Source organism: Pleurodeles waltl, chromosome 2_1 (assembly GCF_031143425.1).
Source record: "Pleurodeles waltl isolate 20211129_DDA chromosome 2_1, aPleWal1.hap1.20221129, whole genome shotgun sequence".
In the NCBI taxonomy this organism is placed as follows: domain Eukaryota; kingdom Metazoa; phylum Chordata; class Amphibia; order Caudata; family Salamandridae; genus Pleurodeles; species Pleurodeles waltl.
Genome location: NC_090438.1, coordinates 606,112,915 through 606,139,672, shown reverse-complemented (window position 1 = coordinate 606,139,672; position 26,758 = coordinate 606,112,915). Strand labels below are relative to the sequence as shown.

The window sequence follows — 26,758 nt, the reverse complement described above, 5'->3', positions numbered from 1 at the left end:
AGCAATCTGACTGTAAGAAGGTCTTACAACAGTTTGCTGAGCTCTTTTCCCTAACCCCTGGTCAGACACACCTGTGTACCCATGATGTGGACACAGGAGACAGCATGCCTATCAAAAACAACATTTTCAGACAGTCTGACCAAGTTAAGGAAAGTATCAAGGTGGAAGTCCACAAGATGCTGGAATTGGGAGTAATTGAGCACTCTGACGGCTCCTGGGCTAGCCCAGTGGTCTTAGTCCCCAAACCTCACACCAAGGATGGAAAGAGAGAGATGAGGTTTTGTGTGGACTACAGAGGACTTAATTCTGTCACCAAGACAGATGCCCATCCCATTCCAAGGGCAGATGAATTGATTGACAAGCTAGGTGCTGCCAGATACTTAAGTACCTTTGACTTGACAGCAGGGTACTGGCAAATCAAAATAGCACCTGGAGCAAAAGAAAAGACAGCATTCTCCACACCTGATGGGCACTATCAGTTCACTGTTATGCCCTTTGGTTTAAAGAATACCCCTGCCACCTTCCAAAGGTTGGTGAATCAAGTCCTTGCTGGATTGGAGTCCTTTAGTGCAGCTTATCTTGACGATATTGCTGTCTTTAGCTCCAGCTGGCAGGATCACCTGGTCCACCTGAAGAAGGTTTTGAAGGCTCTGCAAGCAGCAGGCCTCTCTATCAAGGCATCCAAATGCCAGATAGGGCAGGGAACTGTGGTTTACTTGGGACACCTTGTAGGTGGAGGCCAAGTTCAGCCACTCCAGCCCAAGATCCACACTATTCTGTACTGGGCAGCTCCAAAAACCCAGACCCAAGTCAGGGCATTCCTTGGCTTGACAGTGGCTACTATAGGAGGTTTGGGAAGGGATTTGGATCAATAGTGACACCCCTCACAGAACTTACCTCCAAGAAAATGCCCAAGAAGGTAAACTGGACTGTAGAATGCCAACAGGCCTTTGACACCCTGAAACAAGCTATGTGCACAGCACCAGTTCTAAAAGCTCCAGATTACTCCAAGCAATTCATTGTGCAGACTGATGTCTCTGAACATGGGATAGGGGCAGTTTTGTCCCAAACAAATGATGATGGCCTTGACCAGCCTGTTGCTTTCATTAGCAGGAGGTTACTCCCCAGGGAGCAGCGTTGGAGTGCCATTGAGAGGGAGGCCTTTGCTGTGGTTTGGTCCCTGAAGAAGCTGAGACCATACCTCTTTGGTACTCACTGTGTAGTTCAAACTGACCACAGACCTCTCAGATGGCTAATGCAAATGAAAGGTGAAAATCCAAAACTGTTGAGGTGGTCCATCTCCCTACAGGGAATGGACTTTATAGTGGAACACAGACCTGAGACTGCCCATGCCAATGCAGATGTCCTTTCCAGGTTCTTCCACTTAGAAAATGAAGACTCTCTTGGGAAAGGTTAGTCTCATCCTCTTTCGTTTTGGGGGTGGGGGTTGTGTAAGGAAATGCCTTCTTGGCATGGTTACCCCCTGACTTTTTGCCTTTGCTGATGCCAAGTTATGATTTGAAAGTGTGCTGAGGTCTGCTAACTAGGCCCCAGCACCAGTGTTCTTTCCCTAACCTGTACCTTTGTCTCCACAATTGGCACACCCTGGCATCCAGGTAAGTCCCTTGTAACTGGTACCCCTGGTACCAAGGGCCCTGATGCCAGGGCAGGTCTCTAAGGGCTGCAGCATGTCTTATGCCACCCTGGGGACCCCTCACTCAGCACAGACACACTGCTTGCCATCTTGTGTGGTGTGCTGGTGGGGAGAAAATGACTAAGTCGACATGGCACTCCCCTCAGGGTGCCATGCCAACCTCACACTGCCTATGGCATAGATATGTCACCCCTCTAGCAGGCCTTACAGCCCTAAGGCAGGGTGCACTATACCATAGGTGAGGGCATAGGTGCATGAGCCCTATGCCCCTACAGTGTCTAAGCAAAACCTTAGACATTGTAAGTGCAGGGTAGCCACAAGAGTATATGGTCTGGGAGTCTGTCATACACGAACTCCACAGCACCATAATGGCTACACTGAAAACTGGGAAGTTTGGTATCAAACTTCTCAGCACAATAAATGCACACTGATGCCAGTGTACATTTTATTGTGAAATACACTCCAGAGGGCATCTTAGAGATGCCCCCTGAAAACATACCCGACTTCCAGTGTGGGCTGACTAGTTTTGCCAGCCTGACACACACCAGACATGTTGCTGGCCACATGGGGAGAGTGCCTTTGTCACTATGTGGCTAGTAACAAAGCCTGTACTGGGTGGAGGTGCTTCTCACCTCCCCCTGCAGGAACTGTAACACCTGGCGGTGAGCCTCAAAGGGTCACCCCCTTTGTTACAGCACCACAGGGCACACCAGCAAGTGGAGATGCCCGCCCCCTCTGGCCAGGGCCCCACTTTTGGCGGCAAGGCCGGAGGAGATAATGACAAAAACAAGGAGTCACTGGCCAGTCAGGACAACCCCTAAGGTGTCCTGAGCTGAGGTGACTCGGACTTTTAGAAATCCTCCATCTTGCAGATGGAGGATTCCCCCAATAGGATTAGGGATGTGGGGAAATAAGGGCAGTAAGGGTGAGAGGCGCCGCACTTCTAGGCAGTAAACAGATAGTTAAATAAATTGAATATGAGTATAGTCCGGTGCAAATCGGCCAGGTGCCTTACTGCCCGGTAGGCACCAAGTGGGTACTAGGAGTACCCCAGAACAAAATGGGACAAAGTGGCCACAGCACACAGAGAGTAATGTCCAACAATGAAACAAGCAAAGATAATGCTGGTGTGGTTCCGTAGGTTGGGAGAAGAATTGTGTTGAAATGAGTCTCAAATCCGGTTTGTAGATGGTGTCTTTATTTGTAGATGCTTAGAAAGCATTAGATCATCATGGAGATACAGCCAACACGTGTTTCGTCACACAGGTGACTTCATCAAGGCTGGGGCCGCTGGTTTCAGTGAGTAAGTGGTGGCGTATAGTGGTGAAGTATCTCTGTAATCTCTAAATTGGACTGAGTTGGATGGTACAGAGCTGTAGTTAGAATGGCTGCCCCAAGCAGCTGCAGGTGCGTAGGTAAAAGGCTTGTTTGGTAATGAAGATTGGAAAGGCCCTGATAAGCCTGAAAAATGACCAGTAAGAAGCGTAGCGGTGAGAAGTCCGGTACTCGCACGAACGTGTATTGACACAATACTGGTCATTTTTCAGGCTTATCAGGGCCTTTCAGGGCTTATCAGGGCTGACCTGAAGCCCTGCAGAGAAGACGGAGACACCAACTGCTTTGGCCCCAGCCCTACCGGCCTGTCTCCCCACTTCAAGAGAAACTGCAACAGCGACACGCTCCCCAGGGTCCAGCGACCTCTGAAGCCTCAGAGGACTACCCTGCATCTAAAAGGACCAAGAACTCCAGAGGACAGCGGCTCTGTTCCAAAGAAGCTACAACTTTGCAACAAACAAACAACTTTTAAAGGACTGCATGTTTTCCGCTGGAAGCGTGAGACTTTCCACTCTGCACCCGACGCCCCCGGCTCGACCTGCGGAGAACCAACACTACAGGGAGGACTCCCCAGCGACTGCGACCCTGTGAGTAGCCAGAGTTGACCCCCCGGAGTCCCCCCAGCGATGCCTGCAGAGGGAATCCAGAGGCTCCCCCTGACCGCGACTGCCTGCTCCTAAGAACCCGACGCCTGGTAAAGACACTGCACCCGCAGCCCCCAGGACCTTAAGGATCCGACCTCCAGTGCAGAAGCGACCCCCAGATGGCCCTCTCCCTTGCCCAGGTGGTGGCTACCCCGAGGAGCCCCCCCCCTTGCCTGCCTGCTTCGCTGAAGAGACCCCTGGGTCTCCCATTGAAATCTATTGCAAACCTGACGCCTGTTTGCACTCTGCACCCGGCCGCCCCCGTGCCGCTGAGGGTGTACTTTTTGTGCTGACTTGTGTCCCCCCGGTGCCCTACAAAAACCCCCTGGTCTGCCCTCTGAAGTCACGGGTACTTACCTGCTGGCAGACTGGAACCGGGGCACCCCCTTCTCCATTGAAGCCAATGCGTTTTGGGCACCACTTTGACCTCTGCACCTGACCGGCCCTGAGCTGCTGGTGTGGTAACTTTGGGGTTGCTCTGAACCCCCAACGGTGGATTACCTTGGACCCAACTTTGAACCCTGTAGGTAGTTTACTTACCTGCAAAACTAACAAATACGTCCCCGAGGAACTGTTGAAATTTGCACCATGTCTAGTTTTAAAATAGCTTATTGCCATTTTTGCCAAAACTGTATATGCTATTTTGCTGATTCAAAGTTCCTATGATACCTAAGTGAAGTACCTTTCATTTGAAGTTTGATAGTTTATTTTAAGAACCACAGGTTCAAGATTTACCAAGGAAAGATACTTTTCTATATAAAAACCTATTGGCCTGGAATTGTCTGAGTGTGTGTTTCTCATTTATTGCTTGTGTGTGTACAACAAATGCTTAACACTACTCCTTTGATAAGCCTACTGCTCGACCACACCACCACAAAATAGAGCATTAGAATTATCTCTTTTTGCCACTATCTTACCTCTAAGGGGAACCCTTGGACTCTGTGCATGCTATTTCTTACTTTGAAATAGTACATACAGAGCCAACTTCCTACAGGTGTCCATCGACTAAAACTGTATACGCCTGTCGTTGGAATAAATTTGTGGCATGGTGCACCAACAAATCTGTTGACCCCCTATCTGCCCCTCTTTCAGAGGTTCTTCTCTTCATTCTTTCCTTAGCCCAGCAGTGCTCTGCATTGGGCACCCATAAGGGGTATATGTCTGCCATTTCCGCCTTTCTTAGGCTTCCTGATCAGCCCTCACTCTTTAAATCTCCTCTTGTGAGTGGGTTCTTAAAGGGGCTCACCCACTTATTTCCTCCCACTCCCTTCATCATGCCTCAGTGGAATCTTAATCTGGTGCTTACTTACTTAATGTGTTCCCCTTTTGAGCCTATGCATAATTGTCCCTTATGGCTCCTCACATTCAAAACTGTCTTTCTCATCGCCATCACCTCTGCTCGCAGGGTGAGTGAGCTTCAGGTCCTTTCTTCAAAGCCTCCATACTTGTCCGTACACCCCGACAAAGTGGTGTTACGCACTAAGGCTTCCTTCCTTCCTAAGCCTTCCTAAGGTGGTTACACCGTTTCATGTAGGCCAGTCCATCACTTTGCCTACCTTCTATGCACCCCAACATCCTTCCCATGAGGAGGAGAGACTCCACCGTCTCTATCTCAATCGTACTAAAGACTTCCGGGTGGATGATCAACTCTTTGTTGGCTATGTGGGTGCAAAGAAAAGGAAGGCGGTGCAGAAACGTACCATCTCTCGATGGGTGCTTCATTGCATCAAAATGTGCTACGCTTTTGCGAAAAAGCAACCTCCTGACGGCTTGCGGGCTCATTCTACCAGGGCCACTACTGCATCCACTGCGTTAGCACGTGGAGTTCCTGTCCTGGATGTCTGTCAGGCAGCTACGTGGGCGTCACTGCACACGTTTGCTAAGCATTACTGCCTGGACAGTCCGGTCCATCGGGATGGCTACTTTGGTCGTTCGGACCTGCAGGACTTTCTAGTATGATCTCAGTTCGCAGCCCACCCCCGAGGATGGAATTGCTTGGGTATCTATTCCAAGGTAAGGAATCTGCAACTAGAAGTCTCTATCAGATGTACAAGTTACTTACCTTTGGTAACGAAATATCTGATAGAGACATATTCTAGTTGCAGATTCCGTACCGCCCACCCATCCTCCCCGCTTGCGAACTAATTTCTAGGGACAGGGCTTCTCCCCTTTCAGGTCCTTAGCTCTGGCGCACCAATATCCGTGTTTTTAGCGGCTCTGCGCTCTGGCGTGGAAAGTCGTTAAAAGAAACTGACGTCACTGCGTGAGGGCGGTGTCTATGTACTACTCCCGACATCATCACGGCGACTACGACGCCTGCGGAGTCGACCGACGCCACCTTCCGACGCGCAAGGTTATTGCTCGAAGAAAAAATCTCCGGATCCAGTCTGACGCCTGGGGGAAAATTCGAAGGTAAGGAATCTGCAACTAGAATATGTCTCTACCAGATATTTTGTTACTGAAGGTAAGTAACTTGTACGTTAATGAAGTTAATTAATTACTATTTATTTTTCATCAGCCCATCCCAAACCGAGTGATGTGATGGCGAGGGTATTTGCAGAGCCACAGCAAGAAGGAGTGGTGGGCTACCTGTGTACTTGTTTAAAAGTGCCCATGTCTTTGGCCAACTGGGTGCAATGGCCAGCCACACATGCGATTTTTAAACCTCTAAACCAGCTGTATTAGACAGCTGAGTTGGAGAAAGCACAGGCTTCCAGTATTCTTGAGTGCCCTCCAATCATGGCGTTGCTCTCATGATGATTACCAGCATGAGAGCAGCTCCAGGATAGGTTGGGGAAATTTGCTAGAGCCTGCGCTTGGAGGAGACAGACCAGAACATGGAGTAGAGCGAGGATGTCATGAGGCAAGCAAGGTAAGTGGCTATTTCTTTTTATTTACAATCGTCACTCACCTTGCATGTGTGCATGCACCCACTACCCATTTACCTCCCCCCCCCCCACACTAACTGCTTGCCAGCTGCCACTGGTAGAGTATGATGATTCAGTTTTAAGTGTTCATTTGAAACATTTCTGTATAAAAATATTCCTTTAATTGACAACTTGTTTGAAACAAGAAGTTAAATCAGCGTAATTCCATACTAGAAATAAAACTGGGTTATTGAACACAGCATAGACTTAACATATTTCGATGGGTTTCAGCTAATTTATAGACAATTGAGTTCTCAACAATTGGGGTGGGAGAAATAGTCAGTGTAACTAGAATTACACATTTCTGCAGCTGCAGCGTTTTTGGTGTTATTGACACATAATCCACCATCGGTTGCATCACTTCTATTTCGACAAAAAAAAATCTTTCTTATTGATATGGATCAAAAGTTACTAGAAATAAGTGGCACATGTGCAGCCGCATAGTGGTGGATACTTTACAAAGTTCAACTGTCCTGACACTGTCTTCATTTGCTGATTGCTGCATTGATGTATTAATGTGGTACTACTGAGGGGACCCTTGTGTCCAGATGCTGTTAATCTCTTTGGTGTGGGGGGTGAGACATTGAAGCGCACCACACTGCCTCGCCAGTGCAGAGGGCATAAATGTTTCATCCTCAAAATGAGGGTAGAAACTCCTTCTGATGCTCACCCCAGATGGATTATATGTTTTTTGAGAAATGTTGAACTGTGAGGGAAGAGCTTACCTCGCAGGTAAATATATTTTTGTTTAAGTCTTTGTGAGGATCAGCATGCCAAACTGAAAGGGACAGCAGCCAGAGCCTGCCCCTTTCACCATGATTAATGCTTGGGGGCATATTGTGGCCCCTTTAATCTCTGATCACGAAGGGAGAAATACTGATGGAAAGGGACCATGTCCCCTTCCAACTTTCCTAGTCAAGCCTTCCTCGGAGCTCACCTCAAAAGAGCAATTCCCAATCAAGGATCCGCCCATTAGACCATCAGAGATTATTTGGGGGAGTGTCATTATCAATTACCCCCACCACCTAGAGCAATTAGTCTTTCTGCCCTCCTGGGGAGATCAAATGGGTTTTCCACCCCGCCCTCTACCCCCAAGTCTGCAGCCCTGGTGTGCCAGAAAGCCTACTAGACTAAGGACATTAAAAAAAGGAGTGGGGAATAATTAGGCATCAGGATTTAACCTTACCCCTAAAGATGTTGTAGTTTGACCCTCGCTCCCTAACAAGACTGCTGGTTTAGGGATGGCAGCACTTTTGTTTGTAGGCAGCTGAGTCACTCCTACAACAAGTCGCACTTGTCGGCCTAACCCCCCCAGCTAACAAGCAGTACCTCACCAAAACTCAGAAATCAAAGGTGATTTCTGGCAGCTTTACGCATGGACTCTAGATAAGACCTCTCAGGGGAAGTCGTGGTGAAACGGAAGTTACCCTTTTCTATCGTTAGCAATCAGTCTTAGTCACACAAAGGCAGTGAAGGAGATGCAGGAGAGTTATCAATATATTGAAAAGACTGCAATCCACAATAAAATGCATGGGCTTCAATGATTAGGATATTGAACAATAAAAGAAGCAGGATTGTGAAGATGAGAGTTGTGAATATAAAACCCTGCACCATCTTACAATAAACATGAGCTATAAAATTAATACATTTGAAAAACAAATCTCTACCCTTGAGAGAGCAAGGTGTGATAAACCTAATCTGCCAATACCATGTCCATGAGAAGCGCCCCAACCCTTGTTACCTTGGAATGAGGTCTCTAGGTCAGACTCTGGTGACACAAAGACTTAGTTCTGCAGCATGGTGATGTGCAGCACAGATGGCATCTGGAAGGAACCCCTCTAATGACCTTGTCCATGTGAGATGTATTTATACAGATCATGTAGGATCGCAGATGCAGGTATGTTCCTAAACAACTGATAAGGAGGCAGACTGGTGGCGGCAAATGCATAAACAATCCCCAACAAGTGCACATTATGTTCCTATCACGCGTATGTGACTAAGGGACATGATGACAGTACCTACATACATCACTGATCATGATGCTGATAATGGCGCCTTCTCAGAGTGGCACTGATACTACAAATCAAACATTTCTTATAAAATAAAAAAATGGTAGCCAGCTAAAAGAAATAATCAAATAAATGAAATAAAACAGAGCAAGCCTGCAAGCCAAAGTCTAAGCTAAACTCCTGAGTCGCAAGTAGAACTAAAATGGATTCACCAAAAAGATGCCTACAATCTTTCTACCCCTTCTACTCCCAGCACATTTTCTTATCCAGAATGCACTGCAAACGTGAAACTTTGGCTAATATCACAGTGATCCGGGGTGGGAGGTGAAACTCTGCAAAGCAGAACATAGAAAGAGGATACACTTGAAGCAGTGATCCCACTCCAAGTTGCAGGGCTGTTCCTGTCTCGATCCAGTGCTTTAGGTATCATAAGTCCAAATCATGCCAAAAGCACAAAAAGGCCAAGCAGGATTTTTCTCTCTCTTTCTCATCACTCCAGAATAGGCAGGAAGCTGCACTGTCAGCATTCAGAGGGCCCAACTCTGCAGGTGTCTGCCATCTTAGAACCTATTCTGATCCCCAGGCAATCACCAATCTTAAAGCAGGTAGAGGCTGTGCTGCAGATCCTTAAATGGATGCTGACTCCCTCTTGAGCACCCTTAAACCCCATGTAGCCACAGAGTCACCATTCACAATTCCACCAGCAGGTGCTTCTCCGGCACTGACTGACCCTTCCTGGCCTCCTCCTGTTTTTTAGCCGCTGTCACACTTTAGCTCCAGTCCAGCCCCTGAGGCCATATCGGTCCCAGCCTCACTAAAGCTGACCCTAACTCTGGCAGTGACCATTCCAGTTCAGCTGATGCTAGACCTATATCACTCTAGGAAACCCCCAAAAGGCAGACCCCCAAAACTGGATGTTCCACTGCCTCTTTTAATGGCAGTAATATAGGAGACTATGGGCCATGTTCTTCTCTAATTCTGACACAGTTCATTGGCTTCATAACATTCCACAGAATGATGGCGATGAGAAGGCACGGAGATTGCCCTCCATCTGTATATTGAAGCTGGATTGGGCATGGCTTTGCAAAATGCTATGGGGGGGGGACACTTCTCCTGAAACTGAATTACACTCTCCGCCTTGCCCACCCAAAGAGGAAATTGTCTACTTTGTAGTGGCTGTTTACATGTCAGCTGAAGTACCTGACTTCCAACTACCTGTAGGTGAAACAAAATGAAACTTGTTGATGGGAATCCTGCAGCCTGGTTCTACCATGTTGGAGCCCTTGCAACTTTCACTGAGGTCATAACAGATACTTTAAAAGCTATGTGGATGAAGTTGTGCTTGGCTCCCCCAATCAGTCATCCAATAGCTAGAGGACATAGACATGCCCCTGGTGACCTGGCATTTCTTACCGAACATGTGACTGCACAAAGTATATTGCTCCAGGCATCCATGAGCAGGCACATAATTCCACATCCATGAGCAAATAATTCCTTTCTGTGCCACGAGATAGGGAATTGAAGCACAATCACACATTCTGCAAATATTTTCCTCTGCATGTTTGGTCCTCCTATTCCTAAATATAGTCTATCAACTGTGCAATTAAACACATGCTCTTTTGGATATGGCCAGCAATTCATGCCGGCTGTCCCTATTAAATGCAGGACAGCCTTTGCCCAAACAATTCAGGATGGACAGAACACTGCCAAATAAGTTTTGAGGGTAGACTTGGACACAACGGACTGTGTTGGCCATGACACGGGCATCATTGTCATTATCAGGCATCATTCTTGGATCATAGCTAACAGGTTTTCCAGTGAAGTTCAGGCATTTTAGGACATTGTCTTTGATGGACCAACAGTCTTCGGAAAAAATGCAGTGCCTTTTGGCCCATTTTCTAGGTTTTTTTCATGGGCCTGCCACATTATCCAACAATACAGAAAATCAAGGGCATCTTGCAGGATCTGGCCCAATGACAGCAACAGCCCTCACAACCATTCCAAACTTTTTGTTGCTCCAGACGACATCTTTGTGGCCAGTGTCACAAAAGCAAAAGAAAGCCAGTAATCTACCTTCTCCTCCTCACCCATCACAACAGCTTTCAATGATTTTGATTTGCCCTTGCTGGACCATACACATCTGGGAAGCAGTAGGATTAGATTTTTCCTACCTGGCTGGCAATCCATCATTTCAGATTAATGAATGCTGCAAATTGTTCAAAAAGGATATGGGCTATGATTCCTATCACCCCCTTTGTGTCCCACCCATTCCTACTCAAGTTTCTGTAGTTCATGTCATCATCCTTTTGCAAGAGGTCAGGCTGCTGTTGGCCAAGGGGAACATTGAGAGGCTACCGGAATCTGAAAAGGAAAAACTATGTTGCTGTTGCCACTTTGTGATGCCAAAGAATAATGGAGGGCTAAGGCTGATGAATGTTTGCCCTCTGAATGCCTTCCTACAGAAGGACAAATTCAACATGATGGCTCAGGTTCTTTCAGACATGGACCCAAATGACTGGATGGTACTCTTGGACTTGCAGGAGGTGTAAATTATTGTGCCCATCCTGCAACACCCACTCTACTAACTTCAGTTTATTGTGTGGGCAGAACAGGGATAATTATATTCTTGTATCTTGATGACTGGCTGCTGAAGGTGGGCTCATAGTTGTCTGTCATCCGCCATACCTGATTGAAGATTAACCTTCCATCCTCCCTGGGATTTTGAGCTAAGGGAAGTCCTATCTGATGCTTGCATAGAGGGTTCCCTTCATAAGGCCACCATGGACAGCGTTCAAATGCTGCGCTTTCCCACAATGAGCCTTGGACATTCAGTATATGATGAAGATGTTTCAAACTCAATCCTAGGTCTCTATGAAGTTATATCTGAAACTTCTTGGACTGTTGTCCTTCTGCATCCTGGCACATGCAGGCCTTACACTCAACCTTTGTTTCCAGTAGTTGCTACACTGGGTCTGTCTTCTGGACAGAATTTGTACCTCAGAAGAGATAGCCTAAGACATTAGGTGATGGCAAGTGAACATCAGCTAATCGTCTGGCAAGACTTTCTCACTACCCCATCTAGAGTTCACTGTAGTGAGGGATGCATGATCTTTGGGTTGAGGTGATCACCTGAGAGAGGTGGGAATCATAAGTTTCTGGCCCCCAGTGGTATGAAGGCTCCATATAAATCTCCTTGAGCTTTGCAATAGCTGTCTGTCTTTGATAGCCTTTCTGCCAACCATCAAGGGAAAGTATCTGCAGGTCCTGGTGAACAAAACAAATCATATATTGTAGTACAACAAGCCGGGCAGAATGGGATCTGGTGCCAAGAGGCACTGTGCTTTTTGAAGATGGGCTGTTATTCAGTCATCTAGTGGGATTTCTCATGCCAGGTCAGACAGGCTCAGCACACTTTGGGTGGCAAAGAATGAATGGCATTTTCATCTGTGAGTACATCAGAGCATCTTTGACCAGTGGAGTGTGCCACGGCTGGAACTTTTTTAACTCTGCAGAGAATGCAGGTTGCTGAGGTTCCTGACCAAGAGGGTCCCTATGGTACACATCTTACATAGAGGGTGCCTATGGAACACATTCTACCCGCAGTGGAGCACGGGACTTCTGTATGCGTTTACACCACAGCCTCTACTCCTGCGATTTCTGAGGGGGGTCTGGACAGATTGGACCCAAGTTATTTTGATAGCCTCAGATTGAGCCAGGAGAGTAGGGTTCCCAGATCTGTGAAGTCTGAGCATTTACCCTCTGATGTCTGCCTCTCTGGTATAATCTCTTGTCCTAGCAACATGGCAGAGTCATTCACCCTAATCTCCACAAAATACACTACTTGAATGGAGATTGAGTGATGACTTTCACGCTGGTGTTGTGGAAGTTTTTCTTGTTGATTGGCGCCCCTTGAATCAATCCATCTGTATGGGGCATTGGGAGATTTTTGAGGCCTGGTGTAGGAATCATCAGCTTTATCCCTTATAAGCCAATTATCAGTTGTTCTGTTGTTTGTCTTATCCTTGGCCCAGCAAGACTGTGTGATGGGCACAGTTAAAGGTAATATGTAGGTCATCTTGGTCTCTTTATGCTTGCATGACCATCTTTCTTTGTTACAGTGACCTGCTATGATAAGGCTCTTAAACGTTTTGATGCACATGTTTCTGTTAAGGGGCTTCAGGTCCTGTCTCCCTTTTTCTATCTTTCATATCCTTTGAAAGAGAGTAGGCCCCACCAGCATTTTGTTTACATAGAACACCTAATGGAATAATCTGCAGACGACCAGCGATTTTCTGGTGCTAGGATGGGGAAGAATGTGCAGCAATTTACACCGTCCAGGTTGATTTTCCTGTTCCTAAAAACATGCTATGCTCTGGCCAAATTAACCCCCTGCAGACCTGCAAGCTCATTACACCTCATGGTCTTGACCAGGAGTGCACTGTCCTAGACATATGCCAGTATACTGCAACGGAGTCTGTGCATATTTTCACCAACCACTACAACCTAGACCGTCAAGTTCATAGACAGGATCATTATGTCCGTGAGGTCTTGTAGGACTTTTTGGTGTAAGTCCACGCTTCAAATCCTATGTCTTTTGGGAAGTACTATTTGGGTATATATTCTAACAGTATGGAGTCCGTTGTTGGTCATATCTATTAGAAGAGGAAGTTAGGTGCCTTCAGTTATACTCTTTCAGGTAGATTTCTCACCACCATCTCTCCTTCTTATTCTGTGCAGTGGACTCGTGTACCTGTTAAAAGGTACAGTTTTGTTTCTGCAAGGTAGGTTAGTTTCGGCACACTGTCTTATCCGATTTGTCAGGAATGAGCTGCCCTTGAGAGCGCAGAGGCGTGTAGTACAAAACTGCATTAGTGCCTGGGTGTGGTCCCTGTATGCAACTCCATGCTGTTTCTCCTGGAGCAGAGTGAGGCTGTGGTGGGGTTTGGTGGCATCACCTATGGAACACCAGAGCAGTTGCTATTGAGAAATCTGGATCCAGTCTGGTGCTTGGGATTATTCTAAAAATGCGGAATCTGCGGTTAGACTTTGCACCGGACTGACTATTACCAAAGGTAGGGAACTTATTCTCATGGTTTCTTTCCTGACTGTAAACTCAACCTCTATACCTGCCTTAACAGCAAGACAACAGATGCACATTATCATTCAAGGCTGCTACGAGGTCTCGCATCTTTCAGACCTGAACATGACTTCTAGACTGTACCTCCTCACTTGCCCACAGAAATAGTTTTCTTAGAGGCAAACCAAAAGCACATCTTGCTTCGCTGAAATCTGCTCTCTTCTCTGCACCCTGTCTTGGACCTGGCAGCACATGCTTTGATCTCACACCAAGTTCATCACAATTCTGCGGCTCCTGATTGAAGTTAGAGATTTGTTCAGAATGGCCGGCTTTTTGTATAATTGCTCCTCGGTTTCATTCCTACAAATTCAAAATCTCTTGGGCTTCTATTCACTCTTAAGCTTAAACTCCTCTACTAGAACGCCCTGCTTCGAAAAAACACAGTACTGTTCCGCTTTGGTTATCAGGCTGCACTCCTAAAAACCTAAACTCCAAAACCCCGAACCTCCCACCACACCCCGTCGAGCAGAGTTCATTTTTATTAAGCCCTATGTTGTAAAGTTTATATCCTTCCTAATGAAAATTGTACATTTTAACTTTGCTTCTTTGCAAGTTTATATATATGCATCCCTGTTTTCTTAAGTTCATTTGCCCTTTTACACCGCCAATGTGTGTACTTACAAGCACTGTCGTCCTTTTTTACGTAACCCCCTTTGTCATGGCTGTTTTTATTCTGTTCAATATGTTTCTCACTCCCATTTCACTTCCTGATGTCTCATCATCTTGTTTCTCCTTTAGGCCTGTTAAACATTGCTTCTACGAAAGGCACTTAATTGCCCTTAAGCCCTATACACGCTTTATAAGGCTAAGACTTTGGAGAGAGTGCAAAAATATGCTGTTTGCTCCAAAATCAGTAATGCAGAATCATCCATTTTCAGAAATGGTCAATACCTTGAGATGCAGTGCTCCATTTGTTTAATAGCACTGCAAGAACTTTGTAGTTTTAGTGCATAATGGGGAATTGGGCAGGTACCCAAGTTGCATAATGACAGCATGTTTCTGGTGTGCAATTAGCTGCAATAGTCTTGCAGATGATGGAAAATAATGTATGTGGCAGATTCTTTTAAAAATTGCTGTGCAGCAGCATTTTTTCCATCCTAATCAGCCATTTCTGCCATTGCTTGTAATTTTGTTATTAAATTATACGTTTCCAATTAAACATAAAAATAATTATTTTATTTTGAATGACATTTTGTATTGTCAGGCGGCATCGTTTGTTAACTTGTAATTGCTTCGTGTTGAAAGCTTTCCCTCAGCTGTTTTTGTGTGGGCCTCTTTGATGGCTTTGTTATTTTGTCTTTGTTTCCGCGCCTGAAATTTGGTGTGAAAAGGATTTCTCTGGTGGGTGCAGCTTCTTCGGAATCGTGTTCATGTAGGAGGCATGAAGTGTGCTGCCCACGTGTAAGCACTTAGATGCACAGCTGTTTACAAGCCAGACTCATTTACACCTTCGTTCTAAGCGCCTCTGCTTGGAGTATATCTGCATGCTTTAGGCTAGTTAGGCATTGTTCCTCAAAAGGTAGAGGAGGGCTAAGTAGTCGGTGTTCTCCAAAAAGTGAAGAAGAAGTACGCGAACCCGATTTTGAAAACATAAAACTGGAAGAAGTAGCAAACATAAACATAGGACTGTAATTTTTTAGAGTTTTCCTAGACCGTCGTGCGCTGTCTCTGTGAGACATATTTACATACAGTGGCTTGCAGCACACCCATAGCTACCTATTTGTTGGACTCAGTGTTGCTTTCATTTGCTTTGCTCCCATTTGTCACAGCATGTGGGCATCATGTCCTCTTCTTGAACTGGCCCTCCCCTGCAGCATGGACTAGGTACTTGCACTTTGTATTTGGAGCTACTATTTTCTTTGTGTTCAAGCACTCCATATGACTGCTTTTGTTTTCAGGCGTCTCCAATATCCCTTTCCATGTAGCTTTTGTTCCCTCCCACCCATCCCCATTCTATGTTGCTTCTTTTCCCTCTCATCCCTCTTCCCTGTACTTTATGCCACTGCACTTTACTCAGTTACTGTATCTTATGCCCCTCTACTCTGTGTCACTGCACTTCTATGCCACTCTACGTCACTGCACTCTGTCATTTCACACACACTGCACCTGCACCACTCTACGCCATTCTACTCTGCACCACTCTCATCTATGCCTCAGCACTCTAAGTCACTGTACTTTATTCTGCACCACTCTACACCATCTCACTTTACACCACTGCACTCTACTCTGCACCACTCCATGCCACTGCACTCTACTCCACTGCATTCTGTGCCGCTCTACTCTGCATATCTACGCTATAGCACTCTGTGCCATGCCACTGCACTCTGCGCCACGCCACTGCACTCTACTCTGCACCATTCTATGCCAGTGCACTGCATTCCACTCTCCTCAAACTGTACACCACTGCACTCTGTGTCAATGCTCTAAATGCCATTCCACTATGCACCACTCAAGTGCGCTGCACTCTGTGCTACTGCACTCTGTCACTCTATTCTGCACTACTCTATGCCACTGTACTCTGTGCCACTCTACTACACTCTACTCTGTAAAATTCTGTCAGTGCACTTTATGCCACTCTGCCACTGTACTCTATGCCACTTAACTCTTCACCACTCTACTTCACTGCACTCTGTGTTACTGCACTCTACACCTCTCTATGCCACTGTACTCTACACCACTCTATGCCACCACTCTCTACACCACTGTGCTCTATGCTATTCTACACTGCACCACTGTACTCTAATCTATGCCACTGCAATCTATGCCACTCTAACCCACTCTACTTCACTGCACTGTATGCCGATGCACCGTACACCAATATAGTCTATGCTAGTGCACCCTACCCCATTCTAAGCTACTCTGCACCGCTCTACTCCACTGCACTGTACCCCAGTGCAATATATGCCACTCTTTTCTCCACCTCTCATGCCACTGCACTCTACACCAGTCCACACTACGCCACACAATGTCCATACAGTCTGTGCCACACTAATGTATGCCAAGCCACTCCACAGAGTGCCACTCTACACTACTCAGCCTACTCCACACAGTGCCACTCTACCCCACTCTACTATACGCCACTCTTCTCATCTCATCTCTCTACACTGCTGTACAACATGGCTCAAATACATTGGCAAAGCCAAGAGCTCTTGTGTAGGCAGAACCTATTGGCTTTGCCAGTGCTTGTTTATTTTGTTGTCACTGAATGACTTAACTGACAGTGCACAGCACCAAAGAAAACCCAGACAGTGACGTAATACGGGTTATTAAATACAACTTTTAAACACAGTATAATCTGTTTTAAATAAATTATTTTCTCATAAGGTGTGTCCACTTATCCTACACTGGATCACATGAAGCTTGCTTCCCTCCGTGTTAATCAACCACCTCTGGAAACCTGGACATGAGGTAATTTACTGACATTTGCCGGGACAGATGGTTAAGAACTTGAAATGTCCGACACATTTGAGAAGCCAGATCTCTATAAGGATGAATGGACTGTTTTCCTGTGACGTAGTATCCAAGCTGCAGGTGGCATCCCAGGTCCAAGTAGGGTTAATATTTCTTCAGTTGTCAGTGGGAGTAGCTATCCCTCCAAACAATGGTAACTCTTGATCTTCCGATTCTAAATGCGTGCCCCAAACATCATGGTATTTAAAGGCATGGATGCAGAAGCTCAGCCTCTTTATTTGTTGACGCTGCAGCGAAGGTGCTGTGTTTGTTGTCATACATATAGTTTATCTACTGCAAAGCTTACTTTAGGCTGTTCAGGCATTGTTCACCAACAATCGGCGAAGAAGTTATGCCACCTTAGCCAAAGTGAAATATGCAACCTCTTTGCCCCCCCCCAATCCCTTGAAAACGAAACCATTCATTTCGGAACTTGACAGTTCTCCATCATGCAGCCTCAGTGTAAACTGCAGCATTTTGGTCTGCCAAGATCAAGGCAACACCGGCCATCATCTTTGATTCAATTGGCCGATCTTTGTTCAGGGGATGCTGATTAGCTGTTTATTGCCAAATGCCCCATCATGGTAGTTACGGAAAACAGGGCGGACCTACATGTTAAGTATGGATGGTCAACATATTAGATTGGGATATATGCATTTGTCCCTGCTCTTGAGGAAGTGGACTTGGTAACATGAAACAAACAGTCGGCTTTCTAAACAAGCACCATGTATCTTCTGTGTACCTTTGATTCCTGGGTCATCAAGAGTGTGAAATTGCTGTTTTGGAATCAAGAAGCTCCACATACTAAGCTTATTTGCAAAAGACTGCTGCTCTCTTCTAGCGAGCTGACGCGGATAATGAGGTCATGTGTCTGGGCAAAATGATGTTTTGATGTCTTTGCGGATCCTAATATAGTCATGGATATTTCTGGGTTGGCAGACAGGGAACTGCACAACATTGTAGTTTGGCCAGTGAAGTCATTCGGGATCTGCTGAAACTTCGTATTTTACTCTGAAATTGACATTTGGTTGAAGTTTACGGCTGAGCCATCACACTGTTATTTAATCTGGAGGAATTCCATATCCAGCTTTCTCTGCCTGTTGCCTGCAACCGCCACAGATTTACGTATGACTTTGGCGGATCACTAGCAGCAGATGGAAAGTGGTAGCAGAGGGGCTGTGGATAAGGCTGGCGGTGTAACACTGGAAGTGATTCTTGAACTGGTGGCTTGATGACAGACCTGGACGATGCAGTGTTCAAGTGTAGAGAGACCGTCCGCCATCGTACCCAATTAACAACTACTGAACCTATAGAAATATGAAATCCCAGCCCAGCAGGACTAATTAATAACAAATGATATTCTGAAAGAATGTATATGTACACGCAGATGCCATTTATTATTGTTATTCAGTGTCATCAGAGACCTTGGTTTATGAAGCAGCTTTAATTAGTAATTATAACTGTACCTTAACTTTTCAATTTTTTTTTAACATGTTCATACAAGAGTAATAGAAATTCTAACTTTACTTTAGCTGTTAGTTTTTTTCGCAGTGGTTTTTGATGTCATTCACTCTTCATTGGCGTTCGCTGAGGTCCTTTGTCCAACTGCCAGAGGTGGGCATCCCACATTGTCCTTTGGGGATCTGCAGTGGGGAGTGGATATAGAGCTTGGCACTTAGCCAGGTATTTGGGCCGACCCCCACTGAACACGGCCCTGTGGCCACCCCACTGTAGACTAACCCCACAAGCTAAGTGTAGGTTGGCTGTAACCAGCTGGCAACCGCTAGTGCGGACAGCTGTGCGCAGCATCAGTTACCTAAAGGAACTGATCGCTTGCAGAAACACACATTACACAACAAACTACTTAAACATTTTAATCAGTAAAACGTATTAGGTTGGAGGACATTAAATAAGGATATGCTTATAGTTCAAAAATAAGAAGAGAATTAAAAATAGGATAACTTTTCTGACCAAAAAGTGTTTCTAACCAAATACAATTTTGTTTTTTTGGTGCGAAAGGGACATTGTGTGTTTTTTTTTTCTTCAATTTTTAACACAGTGCAAGAACTGAAACGGCAAACTGGCAGGAATTGTTTTTGTTGTTTGAATTGTGCATGGAATTTGTTGTAGTGCTTCACCATTTTTTCCTTCCTAGTTTTGCGATTCTGTTCTTAAACTAGATATTTTTTCATAGTCCATGCAGCAGAGTGCAGAACAACAGAGACCAGGGCCATTTTCCTAATGCTTCCCCTGCCACAGCTGTAAAGGAACAGTTTCACACTCTTGCACCTCCTTAATTGTGGCGCTACCACTATTCTCTGTCCTCTTATGTTCACGCTTGTGTGCTTTTTGGCAAGCTTAGCTTTGAGGTGCCTTGCCTTGTTATGATGGACAAACCAAAGGAACATAAACCTCTATGCCACTGGCTTAATTAAAGTTCAGAGTTTTGCAAATGACCCTGTTTGTAGTCAGTTTGTTTCACCTGTGACGAGAGAAAAATTCACAGGACAAAGCTATTTTGAAAGTGGTGGGGCATAAAAGTTGGGCATGACGTTTATGTAGCGAGTGAAGCGAGCAAGCCTGATGGACAAACGTAGAATCCACAGTGGATCGTCCTCCCAAGAAAAAACTGAAAAAAGATTAACAAATGGTGCAGTTGAAAGGAAATACATTTAATGAGAAAGCAAGGTCTATAAGGCAGTGTGAATGTATTGTCTTGAATTATTAAACACATTAAAAACTCCTTCATATCTTACTGCATTAATATGTTCACCCTTTACTTTCATACGCGACTTGTACACTGCAGCAACTTCAGGCCCTTTAAAGTGTGTGCTTACCCAGTCTTGCATTGCGTGCAGCATCAACTTTAAAAGAAAATGCTCTAACCAGGCACCAGGAAGCACCCACAGGCTGCTGGCTGCAATCAGTCATACAGAAATATGTGCAGACAGGTCTGTAATTGGGGGCTCTCTAAGGGAACATGCAAAATACATTTCTGTGATTCCCATTGTGTGCCACCTGGCCTGTATGTTGGTTTCTTTCTGACATGTTATTGCATCCAGAAATTTAGCACAACAACTGACCTAGACCTCAAACCTTAGTAATGTTAGCTTTGTCAATGGTTATTAGATGTTTAAGGTAAATGATTAGTTATAAGTAATTCACGTTGGAAATGTTTAAATTCTTAAATTGGGATTGTAAATTAAATATTATTGAGGCCTGTGGAAGGAGTAGGGCCTTTGGTTATGTGTGATATATGTTACATATATTTGCCCTTTTTCTCTTCACATCTCATCCATCTGCACATTTTCAACCTCCTCTCTTCTCTTCAGCACCCTCTTTTCACTCTTCCCTGAATACAATTCCTCGCATCTCCCTCATTTTACCACCCCAAACATACACTGCACTCACATTTAAGCACTTTATTTCCTCTAGCTTTTGCCTTCTAAATATTTTTGACCTCTGTGCACCCCATTCACACACATTTACACTCAATTTCTGTTGTTACTGGAATACGTGATCATCGTTCTGTGTTCTTGACAGAGATGCCAACCCACTGACAGGCACTTAGCTTTATCTTCAGCCTCAGCACCAGTGCTCTCAATCGAAACCCCAAAACACTTGGCACAAGTCAAATTATGCACTATGCAAGAGTAATAAAATGCACAAAAAGAAATACAGAAACAGAGCATGATGAAACAGTTAACTCTCTTGACAAATGCAACATTAAGAAAAATGTGAAATAAGAGAGGAACTACATTGCTTTTTAACATTGAGTTTATGCATATCAATCCATGTTTTTAGCATTAATAGTAAGGGCATGATAATAGGGACAGTTGTAAAGCCATACAGCAGATAAGTACCTTTCCTGTAAGCACATATTTCTCCCTTTGCGCTTGACTCCAATATTTGGATCAATTTCGCTTGGGAACAAGAACCGGGCGCGACTTGCAGCCAGGGCCTGGGTGTCTCAGTGGGGGAGGTTAGTGTGACAAGTGGTCTCACAACAATAAAAATAGCATAAGGTTAGCATTATAACATTACCGAAGACAAGGCATCAAGTTAAACATGCTTGCATCCTACTGCTTGACAAATGGGGGAAGAGTGGGATCTACTTCGCTGAATGACAGACGGCTGCCCTCACGCAGGGATGAAGACTCCGACACCCGAAACCATGACACTAAAAGCATCACTGGCCTACACTAGATACTGCTATGAAAATGGAAATGCAGGGCTTTTGAGCAGTCATTTGTGCATCACAGTGTAGAAAGTTGATTTACTGCCTGGCTTCCCTCTGCTACTTCAGAGCGAGGCAGCACAGGCAGCGTAGGATTGACAGCCCAGAGTTAAATACAGCGGTTTGTTTACCGTTACTATCATATCTCTAGAGAGATCGATCTACTTAATATTTTGTAATGTAGGTGTGCAGGGATTTCAGAGGGGCACAGCCCCTTAGCCCTAACGGAGAAACTACCCCTGTGTTGTTCAAATGAGTCAAAAATCTGTCAGAGCACTAACACAAGGAAAACATGCCCTCAGTCTGGATCTTGCTTCCTGGAATTCATTAACTCTTATATGTTCTGATGTGATTCCCTTTACCCCTTTTTCTTGGCCCCCGCTTGACAGATTAGCCTGAAACTTTCCAGCAAGAACCTGAGGTGGATAAAATCTTGTTTACTATAATGTCACTCAGCAATAAAATTCTGATCATCACCAAGTATCCAACACTTCATAAAAAGAGAAAATGGTCCATGTTTAAATACTATCACACAAATTTCTGGATTCAGTTTCTGTTTGATTCTTCATTTTATATCTTCTCTCTTCTCATAGAAATGTATTAATTGTAGCCATGGCCAACATTTTTCATACCACTTGGGACTTCTTAAGGGCTAGGAATAAAAAAAAAAATACATAAATATATTTATATAATAATTTATCATTTACATTTATCAACACTATATATATATATATGGTTAAAAACATAAGCTGAATCACAATATAAATGTGATAATAATAACTAATACAATCATTCTGGATGCCGCCAGAAATTAGGAATTCCACAGTGCGCAGACAATTCTAGATAATTACAGAACTGTACTTTAATCTCTTATACAAAGTTGCTGCAAGAATCCTCAATTTTATCCCAAACATTTTGTCATGTATATTAAAGATAATAATAGGTAAAATCCATAGTCAGAGTGACCCTACTTTTATTCTATAATGCAATAGTCTGTACACTTTATATTGCATAAACCTATAGTCCATCCCTTCATAGGCTTAAAGACGTTGATAACAATGATGACCATCCTATCAACTTTCATAATATATAGTTGAATTGATTTCATATGAGATGAAGCCGTCACAACCATCTTTTGGCAAGTTTATACAGTAAGCAACAAACAGAAGAAACGTCATACCTTCTTCCTGTTGTTTATTGATGTCAAAACAAATGTTCCCATCCTCAAATGAGGCAGAGCAATATATGGGTATAGTCCTATGAATATGATAAATGTAAGATGTAAGGTCTCTAATTGGTCTTAGTATCTCAAACAATAAGGGGGTCATTATGAGTTTGGTGGACGGAAAAGACTGTCCGCCAAACACCAATGCAGCCTCCTTCCACCGGGCCCCATTAGGAGTTTCCTGCTGGGTCAGCGGGCAGAAACGGTGTGTCCGCCCGCTGCCCCAGCGGGAAATAGCCCACAAAAATGACGCTGGCTCATAAATGATCTGGCGGCAATGTTGTGGTGCGTAGGGTGAACCAGCACCAGAAGCACTGTTCACTGTCTGCAAAGCTACTGCCATGTAAAAGCTGGCAGAGATGGAGGGGGGTCATAATTCCCAGGGTGGCGCCTTTTGCAGCGTTGCCCTGGCGGATGCAGACCGCCAGCACCGCCAGTCCCTCCTGCTGGTGGTCCGACCGTGGAACAACCGCCACAGTCAAAATGTGGTGGTCAGACCAGTGGCAGTGGCAATATAACTCTCTTTTTATGAACTAAGTGTCGATAACTTGTTGCCCAATAATGAAAGAAGTAAAAACAATAAACACCACATGTCAGATATTTAAAATTCCCTTGCTCTTTTATATACGCTATAAAAGAGACATAAAAACACAACTGTGATATGACAAAAATAAACATAAATCTATACATATATATATATTGACTTAATAAATATATATGTATGTGACCTGGCCCTGCAGCCAAGCACTTATACCCACCCAACTCCTAGCACAGCATTTTGCCATGTGTAGTGGCCACAGGGCCGGTCTCTGTGAGTGGATGTGTGAGTGTCTGTGTGGGCGCGAGCTGTCACATGTGTCGCTGAGTGCATCTGTGAGTGAATAATTTAGTGTATGAATGAGTCTGAATGTTTTTTTTGGCTTATTCGCAAATAGTCACGTACATCGCTCATGGTGAAAAAAATCATTATAAACCCATACTTTTCAACTCAAACACCACTAAATCACACCCCTGGGGTCAGGGTACCTCCACCCTGCCCCCTTATGCTACTTTTGCCAGAGACTGTGTCCTGGGACCTTAAAATGGCAGCCGCAACTTTCTGTTCAGGTTGTAGCCAGCCAATTACAGCGCTTCTATTTGCACACGCATTTGCAAATAGTTGTGAATTAGTTGCAAATTAATTGTGCCCCTAGATATGGAGATTTGGATTTTCCTTAATTTCTGGTGAACTACTGAATGGATTTACACTTAATAAGAAAAAGGGCCATCTGCGGACCAACAGCTACCTTTCTGCCAAATTTAGTGTAATTCTATTCAGACGTTCGGGCTGTAGGCGTATGTTAAGAGTTTGTTTCACCCTCCTTGAAGGAAGTCATAGGCCTAATAAACTCTGTTAAATCTGGGTCACCTAGGGACCCCTGCCCTCAGAGAGTGGCCACTCTAGCCACAGAGACTGTTTAAGACCGTTTTTTTCCCAATGTCTTGGAAGAAAGCTTCAGTACTCCCTCTCATAAAAAAAAATTCAACCTGAGTCCTAAGGATACTAACTACAATCCCATAGCTCGTCTACCCCTACCAGCCAAGATTGCTGAAAATATCACCAACAAACAATGGATGGATTTTGTAAATTCTAAAAACATCACAATCCGGCTTCCGTCATAGACATATATAGAGACAACACCGCTCAAGGCCACTGAGGAGATCAGACTGTCTCTCGATCGGGGAGCAAGGGCCCCTCTTATTTTGGGAGATCTATCAGCGGCCCTTGACATGGTCAACCATGAGCTGCTATGGATTGCTTTGCCAATATCTGGATCGGGGGACGAGTGTGGGAGCTGTGAATTCCTTCCTCACTAGTCGTGAGCAGGAGGACTTCCTGTGCGGCTTTGTCTCACCATCATTTTCTCTTTCTTGCGGGGTCCCCCAGAGGTCCTCACTCAGTCCTACTCTTTTCAATATGTGTCAGCCCCCTAATGTAACTATAACTTGTGCCCTGCCAAGCAGTTTTCTCAGCATTAATTTTACTGCAAATGTTGCAGCGATATCAATGATGTCATAGAAGATGTTATGAAGGATATAATATGGGGGTTAATTATCAGTGCATGGCGAGGGTGCGAGTTATATTTATCTTATTATTCTGAAATGTTAACTCCATTTCCTCACATCTTTATAACCTTTTTTTTTTTTTAACATTAGGAAATATTTAATTACTTTACGTTAATCCAACCACCGACACACACGGCCACAGAACCTGGCCTATGACCAGGCCCTGCAGCCAATCCTCTATTAGCACCCAACCCTATGGCAAGCATGGTCTTTGGCCGTGCGCGGTGGGAGTTAACCATAGGGCCTGGCCTGTGACTATGCCCTGCAACCACCCCACCCCCGAATTAGGACCCCCTCCCTGCCCTATTTGGGCCCCAGGCCCCCCATCCCCTGGGCCCTGGCCATTTATTGAAAGAGGTGGGGCCATGTGGCCCTCCTTGGCCCTGGGAACCTCATTCCCCTGGGCCTGCTCAGTTATTTTAAGGGAGATGGGTGATGTGCATCCCTTCTTCCTTGGGCCAAATTTTACCCCAGTAACCCTATCCCCTGGGGCCCTGCCAGTTATTTAAAGAGGAGGAGGGTGTGTGGCCCCCTCCTTGGATCGATTTGGGCCCTTGGCACCCCATGACCCGGCCTATTATTAAAAGTAACAGAGAGGCCTCGTGGACCACCTCCCCAGGGCCAATTTTGGCCCAGGGGACCCCATCCCCTGCCAGATTATTTTAATGGAGAGGGGGGACACCCCCCCTTTCCCTGGGGTCTGGCCAGGTATTTATAGGGGATGGCTCCTTTGCCCACTCCCTGTGCTGATTTTGGCCCCAAGGACCCCATCCCCAGGACTGGCCACTTGTACGTGGGTGCCCTGACCCTACCCTTGGCACCCACTGTACATTGATGGTGACCATGCTGGGGAGCCTGAGTGCCCCACAGTCCCAGTCAGCACCCCGCTTCCTGCAGGAGCTGGCATTTCTCCTGCCCGCAGGGAGCTGCAAGAAATTCATCTCCCTATGTGCAGGAGCAATCCTTTCATCTGTTTCCCTGCCCACATGACAGGCAGGGAAACAGATGAAAACTCAGCTCCTTGCAAGCTGGAGCAGTTTTCCTTTTGCTGCTTGCTGTGAACGGAGTTATTGTTTGCTCTTGCCCACCAAACAAAAAAACGAACAGCTATCTCCCGAGTGTGGGCACCTCAGGAAATAGCAGGAGTTGGCCCTTGGGGGGTGGTGGTCCCCTGGACTATTAATGGCTCCAGTAGGGTAGCCAACAGCCCCCTCCTTTGCTATCACAGGGCCTGCCCCAGGGAGGTGATGGTCCCCACAGATGTATGTGGCCCTGGAGAGGGACTGTGTTACTCCCCTCCCACCTTGTCTTCTAATTTCAGGCCCCAAGGAGGTGGTGAAGCCCAGGGGGATCTTAGCACCGCCCCTTCAAAGTATAAATTTAAGCCCCAGGCAGGTGGTGGTCTCAGTGGCTCCGAAGGCCCACAGGAGGGTTCCGGCACAGCCTCCCGTCCACAATAGAAGTGAAACCCCGGGGAGGTTGTGGTTCCTGGGGCTCAAACAAGCCCATGGAAGAGGGTCTGCACAGCCCCACTCCAATATCTGAAAAAAATTGTTTCAATAAGTAAAACAGTAGAGGTACCAGAAGCTGGTACCGAGATACCCAGCATTGCATGCCACAGTGTGAAAGTACCCAAAAACCTCTTTAAACAATATACAAGGTTTTAGTCATACACCAGACCCTACTGCCACTGTGCAGGCCGCGGGCCGTGCGCAGTGAAGTTTTGCTACCTGCATGATTTGAACACAGTGCCCACTCACCGCTGCATACTTTTAAGGGCTGCGCACAGTGGGATATTGGTGTCGTGAGGTGGGAAAGGGGGTTGGGGGACGGCCTCTTCAGGTTTGGGAGTTATTTCTTTAGTTGTAGTCAGGAGCTTTACCAGTAAATTCCTTTGACCTAGGCTCGTTTGTCGCAGCGCTCTTCTTTGTCTGGATGAAGGTTTAAAGTAGATAAGGTTGTAAGCATATAAATGAAGGTTAAATATTTTCAAATGGTAGGTTCTATTTTGGCTTTGAAACATTATTTTAAATT

General features: G+C 45.4%; 1 protein-coding gene across 3 annotated transcripts in view; it reads left to right on the top strand.

Moving 5' to 3' along the window:
- ELMO1 (engulfment and cell motility 1) overlaps positions 1 to 26,758 on the top strand; it is a 1,154,836-nt gene that overhangs the window by 569,999 nt on the left and 558,079 nt on the right. The window lies entirely within an intron of this gene.